This window comes from Lampetra planeri, chromosome 42 (genome assembly GCF_965212315.1).
Source record: "Lampetra planeri chromosome 42, kcLamPlan1.2.h2, whole genome shotgun sequence".
NCBI classification, from domain to species: domain Eukaryota; kingdom Metazoa; phylum Chordata; class Hyperoartia; order Petromyzontiformes; family Petromyzontidae; genus Lampetra; species Lampetra planeri.
The window spans coordinates 4,573,339-4,585,545 of NC_136148.1; the positions used below are offsets into that span (position 1 = coordinate 4,573,339).

Genomic DNA, 12,207 nt, shown 5'->3' on the forward strand with positions numbered 1-12,207 from the left:
TGAGTGTGTACACACGTGTGTGTGTGTGCGAGCGAGTGTGTGTGTGTGTGTGAGGGAGTGTGTACACACGTGTGTGTGTGTGTGAGCGAGTGTGTGTGTGAGCGAGTGTGTGTGTGTGTGTGAGTGAGTGTGTACACACGTGTGTGTGTGTGCGAGCGAGTGTGTGTGTGTGTGTGAGGGAGTGTGTACACACGTGTGTGTGTGTGCGCGAATGCGTGTGTGTGTGTGAGGGAGTGTGTACACACGTGTGTGTGTGTGAGCGAATGTGTGTGTGTGTGAGCGAGTGTGTACACACGTGTATGTGTGCGCGAATGAGTGTGTGTGTGTGTGTGAGGGAGTGTGTACACCCGTGTGTGTGTGGAACGAGTGAGTGTGCGCGAGCGAGTGTGTGCACACGTGTGTGTGCGCGAGCTGTGCGCATGAGTGCCTTGCCCCATTCTCATCCCATATCCTCTCCCCCAAGCCCACGACCTCACTTCAGCCAGGGCACCGTAACGCAAGCAACAAGGTGGGGGTGGGGGGGCAATTAAAAATCTGCGGCAGCTCCACTGCCCGCCCGCCTGTCGACCAACCATCGCCACTCCAAACCCCAACCACAGCCTCGGGCGCAACTCCAACACGGAGCCCATCTCAGCATCACCGTCTCATCACCGTCATCACCACCACCACCAACAACAACAACCGCCGTTCGTTACCACGGCGCTTGTGCCAGGCTAGGTGCACGTTGAGGCCACGTGAAGCGTCGAACGCCCGCCGGCAGGAGGTCACGGGGCAGACGCAGGAGGTCACGGGGCAGTCCCATGTGCCACGGGTCGACTGACTGAGACGACGACTGGCCGACGCACCACCTGTGTCCCCCTACCGTGCCAACTTCACAACCATCACCGCCACCACCGCAACCCACCTCGACGTCAACCGTAGGGGGCTACCCGCCACGGCAGGATTGCCCGGCGGTCGTGCCGCTGCGCTTCTCTCGCTCTCTCTCCGACGTGGCCGTGCCCGCGCGCCGTTCGGCAAAGTGGATGCAGACGCTTCCCCATCCCCCCCCGCCGCCCGCACACACCTCCACCGTCCAATCCGTTCGCTTAGAACAGAAGTTCCCACAAGCGCGCGGGGCGGGGGGGGTGGTTGGCGAAACGTCGGACGCCGTGGCGACCCAAGAATCGACACCGGTGAGATGGTTTTAGTGAAGGGCTGGGGGATGGGGGGGGGTGTGAGTGGGGGGGGTCAGGACGGAGTGGATTTTTGCGGGCAAGAGGGGAAGGATGGAGTGGGTGGGGGGAAGGGTGGAGGGAGGTGAGGAGGTGGTGGGGGGTGTGGGGGGTGGTGGTGGGTGGGGTGGGGGTGGGAGAGGCTTCCAAGGATTTCTAAACGGACTTGGGGTGCACTGTGGCTCTGGGACAGGCAGAGATGAGGGGGGACAGCTGGAGCAGGAAATGGGAGAGAGAGGGGCAGGCACACGCGGCATGCGGGCAGCAGGAGAAGGACGCGCGGAGTCTTCAAACTCACGCGCGCACAAAGAGCCCGACATAGACTCCACTCCGAGCGCACGCGTGCAAGGCAAACCCTTGCCGCCGATCCACTGTTACATGCAGGGCCTGCCTCTTCCCAGGATGATCCGGGAAATGGAGGGCAGGGCGGGCATGATACATATTCTGGTGGAGTCAGGTCAAACAACCACCTCCCCCCCCGTGAACGACACAGTGATGGGGGTGGGGGGGGGGAGAGGCTTTTCGACCAGCAGCGGATTTTACAAAGCGGCGTACATCACGGAGCAAGCTACTACTACTCGTCAAGCTTTGCTTGCTGATGAGACCCCCCCCCCCCCAGCGGACAAAAAACACGCCGAGAGTTCTTTGCGTGCGGCTCAAGCCCATAGGTGTAATTGGAAAATAAGTGTCCCGTTGGCGAAGACGCATTGTGGCGTCTTCGTACGAACTCGCGAGATGCAGAGGGCCGGTTTTATTTATTGCACTCCACCGCCAACGCCTCAACCAACCCCCCCCCCCCCCCCAACGCTCTCAAGAAGAACTCAGATCGCCACTCGCTAACTTCATCTGTGTGTGACCCGCCAACCCCTCAACCCCCCCCCCTCGCCACCATCTCAGGTCCCGAGCATGTACATCATCGCAACAACCACCACCGCCAACGCCTCAACCCCCCCCCCCCTAACGCTCTCAGGAAGAACTCAGATCGCCACTCGCTAACTTCATGTGTGTGTGAGCCGCCAACCCCCCCCCTCGCCACCATCTCGCATCCCGAGCGTGTACATCATCGCAACAACCACCACCGCCACCGCCACCGCCTCAACCAACCCCCCCCCCCCCAACACTCTCAGGAAGAACTCAGATCGCGACTCGCTAACTCCATCTGTGTGTGAGCCGCCAACCCCTCAACCCCCCGCCACCATCTCGCATCCCGAACGTGTGCATCATCGCCACCGCCACAGCCATCGCCGTCCTGATCGCCACCCCTGACGCCACCCCTGACGCGACCGCTGCTGCTGCCACCACCACCACAACCGGTTTCGGATTTAGAACGCGCGAGCGTGGGCACGTGATCCGGGCTGTGGTCGCGGATTTTGTGTCTTATCGACCCCCGAAAGGGGGCTAGGAAATGCAAAACTTAACCCAGTCGGAGCTGGGCAAAGCAGTGCCAATGTTAGCGGGGACTGGGTGAGGTTTGGCGAAGGGTGAGGGGTTAGAGTTTATGGGTCTGTGTGCGAGTCTATGGGTCTGTGTGCGAGTCTATGGGTCTATGGGTCTTTGTGTGAATCTATGGGTCTGTGTGTGAGTCTATGAGTCTGTATGTGAGTCTATGGGTCTGTGTGCGAGTCTATGGGTCTGTGTGTGAGTCTATGGGTCTGTGTGCGAGTCTATGGGCCTGTGTACGAGTCTATGGGTCTGTGTGAGAGTCTATGGGTCTATGGGTCTTTGTGTGAGTCTATGGGTCTGTGTGTGAGTCTATGGGTCTATGTGAGAGTCTATGGGTCTGTGTGCCAGTCTATGGGTCTGTGTGTGAGTCTATGGGTCTGTGTGCGTGAGTCTATGGGTCTGGGTGCGAGTCTGTGGGTCTCTGTGTGAGTCTATGGGTCTGTGGGTGAGTCTAGGGTTAGGGTTTGTTGCTCAAGATGATTTATAAACCTGACTTGGTGTAAAACATCGGCTTAAGGTTACACCAACAATTACGCGCACACACACGTACATGCAATTCATGAGTGCGTGCGCACGCGCGCGCACACACGCACACACAAAGATCCCCCACATAGCCTTAACAGACTGTTGGGACAAGTGCTGTTAGCGAGCGGCACCTATGAACGTCGACAAGGTGACACATGGGGGGTGATGTGGCCAGCACCACTCCAAGCCGCCTCAGTTGTTGATGTTTAAACACTGCACCGGGTACAGTACGTATTTGAGGCCGAGTCGACCTAGGGGGAGGCCCAGGGCGAGCACAGATAACCCCCGCCATTGCTGCTGCTGGTAATTATGTTGGTCATCCAGGACAAGTTGGCGAGTCCCGAGACATCTATTCAGGAGCGGCCCTGCATTGCAATGCTGCGCCAAATTCTATTTTAATTCGGCGTTTTCCCACTAATGACACTCGCACGCACACTGGCCACAGAAACTCTCACGAGGGCCACGCAAAGACCCAGGATCTTCCTTTCGCCATCCACAAACCGTCGCTTGGCGAGCGCCTATCAAGGCCGCCCGCCAACGACCGTGACAACGGGGCCCACTCGTTCGCCGCTCGGTAACCTCGCCGCAGTGCTCGTGCCAGGCTAGGTGCACGCCGAGGGTCGAATGAGCTCGCTGGACCGGGCCACCGCACGCACGCACGGGCGGCTTTGGATGTGCGGTGGTGCAAAAAACAGGAGTGTTTGGACTGCGGAAGAAAAAAAAACCCACTAGAAATTCGCAAACTCTTCCTCTGCTCACCCCTCCACCCCACGCCGCCCCCGTCCCCCCCTCCCACGCCACAACTCGGAGGCAGCAGCAGCAGCAGCTTCCTGGAACAACAACAAACCAGACAATCCAGTCCAATGGGCGAGTCTCAAGAGGCTCAACTTTGCAGGAGCTGACGCCGACCTTCATCGACGACGTGCACGGCCGGAGTTCACGACGAGAGGTCGAGACGCTCACCCACCCTCAGAGTTCAGAGTTCACGGCGGGAGGTCGAGACGCTCACCCACGCTCAGAGTTCAGAGTTCACGACGGGAGGCCGAGACCCACGCTCAGAGTTGAGAGTTCACGACTGAGAGGTCAAGACGCTCACCCACGCTCAGAGTTGAGAGTTCACGACTTAGAGGTCAAGACGCTCACCCACGCTTAGAGTTCAGAGTTCACGGCGGGAGGTCGAGACCCACGCTCAGAGTTCACGGCGGGAGGTCGAGACGCTCACCCACCCTTAGAGTTCAGAGTTCACGACTAAGAGGTCGAGACGCTCACCCACGCTCAGAGTTCAGAGTTCACGACGAGGTCAAGACCCACGCCCAGAGTTGAGAGTTCACGACTCGAGGTCGAGCCACCGTACCGACACCCAGAGTTGAGATCTCTCCGTGCAATTCTCTTGCCCAGCGGTTCGCGATCGGAGCGACGCGAGGTTAAAATCCTGGTCGTGGGTCGACTCCGGCCAATCATCCCTCCCGGGGCTGGTAAAATATATACCGCTTTCTTTCTGTGGGCAAGTCAACGGTGGCTTTTGCTATGGAGCAACTCGCACCCACCAGAGGAATGTTGAGTTTCCACCGCTGCCTCAGAGGAACAATGCCCCTAACGCTCCATTTGAGCAGGAAATCAGTTCGACTTAATTCTCCGACGCGTTTTATCGGGTCGCGCCGCATGTCCCTCCGAACGATGTCCGACGTTTCGCCCGTGGCAACAGACTCCCTGCAGCTTCCGTCCGTTCGCTCCTTCATTCTCTCGCTCCTAAACCTTCTCTCCCCTTCCTTCTCTCTCCCTTAACCTCTCATCAGTACCACCACCCTCTCTCATCCCCTTTGACATCTTGGCCCGGTCATTCCTCTCCTTCCTGCGCCGCCGCTCCTGTATGTAAATACAGTAGCCAACCGTGCTAATAGGAGGTGCGGAGGGAAAGGACAACAAACTGAACACAACAATAAGCAGTTCTAAAGGAATGAGTTCACAATCTAAACGAAATACGTTTTCAATCTCCTCCTCTCGTCCCGCTGCTACTCGTCTTGAGACGTGCCCTCCCCCCCCCCCCCGTCCATCCCCGGCATCCCCTTCCCTCTCCCGATCATCTTGCTGCCCTGTTTGCTGCCCTTTTTGGGACAACTGACCCATACTCCCCCCCCCCCACCCTCCCGATGTCCGTGCGGTGCAACACAGCGAGCACAAACGGTCGACGCGAGAGAAATTTCACGATTGCACAACGGTGGGGGGGGAGGGGGGGGGGTGAAAAAATGTTAAGTTGGGAACGGAACGCGGCAGGAGAGGGAGATCGCTGTCGTAATGCGGAAGACGAAGGGAGCCTGCGAGTGATGGGACCCGCTTGTGCAGGCTGGCGAAGCGTGTCGTGTTGGTGACTTTTGCAGGCTTCAGATTAGAAGGTGGTAAGGAAACAAAGGGGGGGGGGGGCTGAAGATGCGAATCAGAAAGAGGAGGTTGTGATGGATGGGACATCTGTGCAGGACGGGGGCGGCGGGGGGGGGGGGGTTAAGAGACGAGGAAGTTTGGAATATCACGTGGGGGCAAGATCAGGGCCGTTGATGCGAGCGGGAAAGTTTCGCCGATTTGGTGACACCGCGCCGAATCTGCGGCGCTACGTCCGTAACGTTTAACTTCTTTCGCACCGTACGTAGCCAACCGTCAGAGGTCGCAACCGGGTACCCGATACCCATACCCTACCCGATACCCGGCTACCCATACCCGGCCGGGTACGGGTACCCGTTTGCGACCCTGGTGCGGCCAGGTACGGGTAGGCCGTGAGTCACTGGTGAGTAACCGCTTGTCACTCATTTTAGGTAGGGTACGTGTACGGGTATGGAACGGGTACCCGTACCCGTACCCGACCGGGTACGGGTACGGGTACCCTTTTGCGACCCTGGTGCGGGCGGGTACGGGTACGAATAAGGAATCAAAACCCGTTTGCGACCTCTACCAACCGTGCCAATCGAAGGTGCCATGCTTATTCGATGGGGCTTTGTTTTCCTTCTCCCTTCAAGGCCCCGACGCGTTGTTGACCAACGCGTCGCGTTTCGTCGTCGTCGTCGTCCAACCGTGCTGCTCGTGTGCGCCCCCAGCGCCGGCGCGGTGCCGCCGATCGATTTGTTTCGCTCGGCGGCACGGGGGCGAGGGAAGGGTGGCGGCGATGGGTCGCGGGCGGGTGGGGGAGAGCGTTGGCAGAAAAATGGTGATCGTGACAGCAAGAGACAAATTAAGTAAACCCTAGCCGATCAATGCCCTCAAGGAGAGCGATCTCACTGCTCGCCCTGAGCTACAGATGCTCCGATACGCGCGCATTGTCTCCGTACTGTTCGCATGTTGGCGTTCTGTGGTCTGACACTGGTGAGAGTAGGTCATTAAGAAGGCTGTCTCTGGTGTAGGCCAATCAGTTTCAAAGACAATGCCGTAGATTATCAGAGCGTGTTTGTTTTCATGTTCACCACAAGCACTGAGCGTGTGGTTAATGCAGCAACTTGATTCCTTGAAAAAGGTTTCTATTTGGTGTTTGAACATCTTAACACCTCCTGGCGTATTGCCATAAAGGGTAAAACCTATTCATAGTTTTCAAAGTGCCGTGAATTAACAGCAAGGACCAAACACCAACCATCAGAGAGTCACCGGGACACATATAGTCTGCCTGCCAGCTATAGGCATTTAAAAATAAGCGGTTAGGATCTGGGTTCGATGTTCACGGCAACAAACGAAGCATCATCGCTAACATCGTCGTCATCGTTGTTGTTGTTGCTTGCAGCAGCAGATAAAGACATGTAAACAATCAGACGGCATTGCACCTTGCGCACGACCCTCTGCCGTGTGGCGTCTTCGTGCATACACGCGACGCTAGAGGGGGAGGTAAAAAATTAACCCGTAAAAACAAAGTTTTTCACTATAAATCCTTTATATGCGTGGCGGCTAGAGTCCTCTCGTCCTCTGGCTTGAGATGGCTGCCACCTATGGGTCAGATGATTGCCTGCCACCATTAAGCAATTGGTAATTAAATATAATTTATTTTTTCCTAAAAAGTGTAACATTTTGGAAATTGTCACGCACAACGAGTCAGTGTGCAACATGTCAGCTCGATTGGATCACGGGAAGTGGGTTAAAAAACGACAGAAAGATTTGCACGGTCGTAAGCGCGCAAGCAAGCAAGCAAGTGAACTTAATATAAAGGATTTAAAAATGTACACGATTGGTTTATTTATACGGCGAAGCCTCACCGAGTCCCAACAATTATTTTCGGGAGGGCCCCTTGCTGCTGCTACATTGGGTGTTTTTATTTTAAGAAGTTTTCAGCCAATTCATGAGTTGTGTATACAAGAGGGGAGAAACCCGCGCAGCAACACTATCCTTCTACCCCCCCGTATGGATGGAAACAGATGGCGATTAGACCACTTGCTGCACCGCCCTCTCGTGGCGAGCCAGGGCACGGACAGCACCTCATCGATGGCCGCCCACGGGAAGGGGAATTGCATAACATCATCCGTGCGCGAACCACCAACCCTCACCGCTGCCCGCACAGGACTGGGGTAGCAGCAGCCACGTGCACCAGCAGCGGCACCGTAGGCGACGCTGCCCGGCTACTACTAACCAGGCTCAAGCCTGCTTAGCCTCCGAGATTTATGCCGATGAGATCGCCGTGCATTCCGCATTACTTTTTTTCGTCTCGGTGCGTGTGGGTGGGGGGGGGTGGTAAAAAATAAAACAAGGACCCATCATCGGGCGCGGGAGAGTGGCCGAGAAGATTTGAGAAGTGTGAAGGGGGGGGGGGTGCAGGGGGGGGGAGGGATGCAGCCAGAGTCTCCACGAGTGGCGAGGAACGGCAGCGGCCTCCGTGATCGACATCGATTGGCCGGGCTCCGTGGAGCAGCCAGCCACAAGTGGGTCGGCAAATCGATGCGCAGATGTCGACGTGATTATTAATTTTTTTTTTTCTTCAAGATTTACATTCGGGGAGGTCTGCCTGGGTAACTCGGTGGATTCGTGATGGCCGTGTTCGGAGAGACTGTAGCGGCAACGGTGGCAAATCCTGGATTCGATTCGACTCTGCAGCCAAAAACCTACGACCCAACGACGGAAGTTGTGGGTGACGGCGAGTGACATCAGGGCTCTGCCGTCGCTTGGCCGTACTTCAGCACCGGGTTACACTGAAAGGAAAGGGGACTTGGTCCAGATACCACTCCGTCATTATCACGCTGGCCAGCCGAAACCGGGAGTCGAACTCGGGTCGCCGGCTTCATAGCTTCCTCTCCACTAACCATCCCCCCCCCTCCCCCTCTCACCCCAACCCTCCCACCCCGTTAAAACCACTATCATCATCAGCCGTGATCCATCCACTGCCAGATGAAGGCCTACACATGACGACGAAAAGCAGGAAAGGCGCAAAAAAAATGCGTGGACTGGTTGCGGATTGTTTTGGTTCGTGTTTTGCAAACTACTGAGCTAAATACTATTCTAAATACAGAGCTAAACACGAGTTAAATTTGTTTAATGCGTACACAAATGCACGTATGCACACACACAACTACCCACACACACACACGTGCGTATGCACGCGCACACACAACTACCCACACACACACAACTACCCACACACACACACAACTACCCACACACACACACACACACACACACACACACAACTACCCACACACACACACAAGCACGCGCCCCCTCCCAGACATCCGTCCGTGTTTTCACCGGAGCTGTTGCTGGGGGCGAGAGGGGTGAAGTGCGGCATCTCATGCAGAGAAACGCCCGCTCGCCCGCTCGCCCAACGATCCTCGCTCACACGCTCACCCGCTCGCCCAACGATCCTCGCTCACACGCTCGCCCGCTCGCCCAACGATCCTCGCTCACACGCTCACCCGCTCACCCAACAATCCTCGTTCACACGCTCACCCGCTCACTCACTCGCTCATCCAACGATCCTCGCTCACACGCTCACCCGTTCACTCACTCGCTCATCCAACGATCCTCGCTCACACGCTCACCCGTTCACTCACTCGCTCGCCCAACGATCCTCGCTCACACGCTCACCCGTTTACTCACTCGCTCATCCAACGATCCTCGCTCACACGCTCGCCCACTCACTCACTCGCCCGCTCACCCAACGATCCTCGGTCACACGCTCACCCGCTCACTCACTTGCCCGCTCACCCAACGATCCTCGCTCACACGCTCACCCGCTCACTCACTTGCTCGCTCACCCAACGATCCTCGCTCACACGCTCACCCGCTCACTCACTTGCTCGCTCACCCAACGATCCTCGCTCACACGCCCGCTCAACTGACTTGAGATGATGTCACACACACAAGACAGATATCCCCGTATGGCCTTAACAGAGGCTAAGTTCTGTTGCGAGCACCTATGAAGGCCGACATGAGGGGGTGGGTGGCCGTTTACACATTGCACCAGGTGCTCATTTGAGCCTGAGTCGACCTAGGCGAGGCCCAGGGGAGGCCCACGACCAGCACAGATAATCGTTGACCGTGAGCGGGAATCGAACTCAGGCCGCTGGGTTCGTAGCGCAGCGTGCAAACACAAGGACAAAGATCCCCCGTGCAGCCTTGACAGAACCGTTCGGGCAAGCGCTGTTGGCGAGCGCACAGACACAGCGGCAGGAGCCGCCAAAGAGAATCTCTCCAAAGTAATTAGAGCGAGACGCACGCACGCACCACACCTTGAAGCGGCGGGGCGGACCAATGGGGCTCGCCCACGCTGGCTCCGCGCGTCTCCGGCGATTCGAGGGGGCGAGCGAACGAGCGGACGGCAGCACGCGGCCGGGCGAGAGCGCACGACGGCCACCCCCCCCCACCCCCGCGGCCCCGATAGCCCGTCCCATCCGGGGAGCATCACCGCTCCCCCACCCCCCCCCGCACCCCGCCGGCTTTGTGCCGCGCGCACGTAACGATACGAGTTCATGCCCGTGTGTGGCGCGCGAGCCAACGCCCCCACGACGTAGGACAGCGGCTTGCGTCCGCATTAGAGTGCGAGAGATTGAAACAAATAGTCCGAAACAAAAACAAAAAGCGCGCGAGGATGGGACCGCACAGCGGCCGTGAAGATAGCGTCACAGCGAAGATGGCTGAGCCCGCACGGTTCCGCGGGACGTCGAAGGTCGTTTACGTTACACAAAAGTGCTTCCCCCCCACCGCCACCCCGTGGGCCAGAGGTCACGCGAAGGGATCTTAGCGGTAGTTCTGCGATGTCCGCTTCCGCGCGATGCTCTCCAACGCGAAGGACCGCGAGAGATCCGAGCGGGGTTAACATTCTCGCGACGTGACCACGGTCGGTGCGACCGGGATACAATTGGGGAGTTAGACAACAAAAAAAATTCCGAATAAAAATTAAACGAGAGAGAGAGAGAGATCGGCTGCGGCTGTGAAAGATTGGTCTGGTAACAAGACTCCTCGGATATCTTAAATAATTGAAACGCAACAAAACGTGGCGTTTGATATCCGAGGGGCTTGCGAGCCATCGGTGGATAACGAGGCAGCAGCGGCCACGATTTGAGCGAGGCACTTTCATCCAGCAGTGGATTGGCCCTGGCTGATGATGATGATGATGATGTTGATACAAAAACCACAAAGCGGGTAAAAATGTGTCAAGCCCTACTCACACCGCCGCTGCTTCAAGAGACTCCACTTGGTGGGAGCTCAAGAGTAGTTGGCCTACTCTTCCACACTGACCAGACACAATTGGAAGAGACGGCATCCCACAATTTACCCCACCGCGCGTCGCCCTGCCGATCAACTGCCCGCGCGAGCAAACCCTTTCCCACGCTGCTGGGACGGTCTCAAGAAAAACTTGCACCACTGTACCCCAACTGCCGCGCGGTCGAAAGAAAAATCAAGTCGAACCCGTGACCTCTGGGTTGCAGGTCCAGTGTGCTTAACCATTACACCCACGCGGCAGCATCCCTTAAAGAAAGAAATAACCCACACACACACACGAGACAGCGGGGCGGAGGGGGTGGGGGGGGGACGTTACGTTGGCCATAAAGATCGCGCTGGTAACACAAACGCTCCTTAGACATCTGTTGAGCCAGCGACTCAAATGGCTGCCTGGCGCAGGTCAGAGAGCTTGGGAGTTAATGTACAGCCAACAGGTGGGTTGCAGGGAGAGCGAGCGGGCGAGTGGGCGAGAGAGAGCAGGAGAGAGTGGGGGCTGGGTAGGGAGAGCGAGAGCGAGAGAGAGAGAGCGCGCGCGTGTGCTTGCGTGGCACTTTGAGCCCGTGGCACTTGGCTGCAAGGATGCCCATCCCCATTCGAGGCCCCGTCACGCACGCTCCATTCCTCCCTGCGCGTCAGCGCCTTCTTTCATTGCCGAGGTCAACTTAAAAAAAATAATTAAATTATTCCGCTTGCTCACCCCAGGAGAGCCTCGCTGAAGCTCGCAATAACAAGAACACAATTAGCGTTAAATTCATCTCCTTCAGCGGGGATCATGACGAGGAGGAGGAGGTGGTGGTGGGGGGGCGAAGATTGCCACGTATATATTTCAATCGAGTAAAAATTGAGCAATTTGCGCTCCGTAATTGTTTTTCAAAACACGGCCAATCCGGACGGCGGGGAAAACGGCGAGGCCGATGGCGCGCATCAGAAGGCCCTCGAAACGAAACGCACGTCGAGATTATTTAACATTCTTTTTGCCGATGCAAAAATGTCCACGTGATAAGTCACTTCTCGTTGGGCGATATCATTTGTGATGGCCAAGGTCGCTTCTGGAAAAGGAGCTAAGACAGATCAGTGGACCTGATCTTCCATATTTTTTTAAAAAAGATTTGTTTACCTTTGCACTCCTATCGTGTTTCTGTATTGTTGTTGTAACGTTCTGACCTACCCCTACTGGACATCTGTAAAGAAAATACCTTGATATGGCTCGTCGGATTCCTCCAGGAGAAATCTTTTTTATAAATCCGATTACGGTGAATACCGCAACGCAGCATTAACCAGGGCGGCCGCTGGATTCGAACCGCAAATCTCTGCAACGAGTGGGCGGCTGCGCTACCGACGAGCC

At 56.8% G+C, this 12,207-nt stretch overlaps 1 protein-coding gene and 1 long non-coding RNA gene across 7 annotated transcripts in view; one reads left to right on the forward strand and one right to left on the reverse strand.

Moving 5' to 3' along the window:
• The window catches only part of LOC144732328 (uncharacterized), a 92,590-nt gene that overhangs the window by 27,190 nt on the left and 53,193 nt on the right, over positions 1-12,207 (reverse strand). Inside the window, exon 1 of one of the 5 annotated variants that reach the window (XM_078613805.1) lies at positions 905-1,156. The exons of the other annotated variants lie outside the window; for them this stretch is intronic. The gene's annotated coding sequence lies outside the window, so the exon portion shown is untranslated. Of the gene's footprint in view, positions 1-904; positions 1,157-12,207 lie in introns of those variants that run through there. 5 annotated transcript variants of the gene reach the window in all.
• Positions 5,338-8,661, forward strand: LOC144732327 (uncharacterized). Of its 2 annotated transcripts, none has more exons than XR_013588176.1 (2): positions 5,338-5,572; positions 8,127-8,661. It is a non-coding gene; the product is annotated as an uncharacterized LOC144732327 (long non-coding RNA). The 2 variants fall into 2 exon arrangements; XR_013588175.1 differs by lacking the exon at positions 8,127-8,661 and adding an exon at positions 7,565-7,872.